At 37.2% G+C, this 2,031-nt stretch overlaps 1 protein-coding gene across 2 annotated transcripts in view; it reads right to left on the bottom strand.

Moving 5' to 3' along the window:
* cep290 (centrosomal protein 290) overlaps positions 1-2,031 on the bottom strand; it is a gene marked incomplete in the record, with an annotated part of 103,571 nt that overhangs the window by 93,092 nt on the left and 8,448 nt on the right.

Here is a 2,031-nt window from a genome sequence, read left to right as displayed (position 1 = left end):
AGCTAATTATCATATAAAACTGCAAGAGGGAAAGAAAAACAATGTGTGCAAAAGATAATTGCTACATACACAAAATGTCTGAGAGGACAATCATTTGATTTAAAATAAAAAATAATGAGAAAAAATATTCAAGCACTGTGGTTCAGTCCAGTTTTCAGGTCCTTTACTTGATTTTATTGCCCCCAAAATATGCTTTATGTCAAGAAATCAGGGCAGCCAATGACCAATAAAAAATTCAATTTCTTTTCCCTCAATTACTTTTTGAAAAAATTATATTATATTGAAAAAAATATTTACTTATCAACAAGGAGAACGTGGATACATAAAACCACAGTGGCTTAGGAAGCACTCAGAGCCGCTTCACTTTTTACTCTTAACAATTTTATGTTGCAGCCAAGAGCAACAACCTTTTTTTATTATTATTCTATACCGAGAACTCTATAATGACAAAGTGAAAACAATATTAAATTTTCTTTGTATTTTCCTTGCAAGTAAACACCTTAAATATCACATTTACTGTACTTAAGTATTCAGAACTTTGAATTGGCAGCAGTTACAGCCTTGAGTCTTTCGGGGTTTAAATTCCTAAGAACTCTTGCATCACATGCATTTTTGTCCACATATGTGGTACCAGGTCTTAGAAGGTTAATGCAACGACTAGATTGAGGGAATTTCTGACTATCTTTTTTTGCAAAGTCATTCAATCTCAATTAAGGTCTCTGCACATAAGATGATTTCTAAATTTCAACTCAGGCACAGGCTGGTCTAACCTAGGACACTGACAGTTATCTTTAAGTCTCTGTGGTCTTGTCTGTGTGATTTGGGTCATTGTGAAGTTGTAAGGTAAACCTCCTGCCCAGGCCAAGCTCTTGATCACCCTAAAACAGGTTTTATAAATGCTGCCTCTGTACTTTGTTTCCTTCAGCTTTCAGTTTCCTAATCTCAGCTGCTGAACCACCATACCTCCCTGTAGGGATGGCAGTGGACATAAGACATCTGTCAAATGGTTTTATGGAAAGAATGCTTATAATGGAGGTCAAACAGTTCAATCCTGATTTCATCAGTCCAGAGAATATTGCTCCTCACAGTCCAACAGTCCTTCAAGCAGCTGTCAACTGTTTGCACTGAAGAAAGACTTCATTACTCTGCCATGAAGCCCAGAGGACTACTTCAGTTCTAGTTGTCCTTCTGAAACTTAATCCCACCTCCAGAGGGTTTTTGAAGCTCAATCAGAAACACCATCAGGTTCTTGATCACCTCTCTTACTAAGACCCTTTGCCCTCAATTGCTCAGTGTGGATTCTTCTTCAACAAGGATTTGTTTTCTCTTAAAAGAATGCTTGTTGTGGCTAACAACTTACATTTAAGAATTAAGAAGGAAGGCCACTGCAGTATTTCACATTATCTGTAGCCTTCAGTTTCAGTGCACAACTGTTTTCCTCCCCTTTGGCTTTGCAGCAATTCACAATAATGCAATATTGTTGTGCAAGTGGTTGTCTGTTACAGCAGCTCATTGATGTACTGTTTTACAGTACTGATGTACTTTTTGTATTTGTTTTTTTTAACCGAACTTAACTAAATTTTGCACATTCCACCACCAGCGTTATCTACACACACAAAGGACTATCTGCACAAAGACAACCAACTGCTGGGCTTAGAGAGAAGCCCTCCATCCCGAAAGAGCTACATAAAAGAGGACAAGATTGCAAAGCAAGTGTTAAYCAAAGGCTGAAGACGAGGAATTTAAAGTGGTTTAAAATCCTTCCTTTTCACATTTAAATCATTCAGTTTGGGTCTATAAAAAGTGGAACTGTAATGCTTTGGTCTGAATTCCTCCWTGTGGTACTTTACAAGCTCCTCTTTCACCCCTTTTCTGAGATGTGTCTCAAAGCAGCTGGTTTGGAAACTGTGTCTTTAAAAGGGATCCCGATTAGTTGTAACATTAGACTTTATTTGATAAACATTTATTTTAACTGTAAAATAAAGACTGTAAAAATACTGGAGGCTGTTTCCATCCATCCATCCATCCATC

This window comes from Austrofundulus limnaeus, unplaced genomic scaffold (genome assembly GCF_001266775.1).
Source record: "Austrofundulus limnaeus strain Quisiro unplaced genomic scaffold, Austrofundulus_limnaeus-1.0 Scaffold173, whole genome shotgun sequence".
In the NCBI taxonomy this organism is placed as follows: Eukaryota; Metazoa; Chordata; class Actinopteri; order Cyprinodontiformes; family Rivulidae; genus Austrofundulus; species Austrofundulus limnaeus.
Note: the sequence above shows the minus strand (reverse complement) of the source record. Positions and strands in the feature narration are given on the sequence as shown.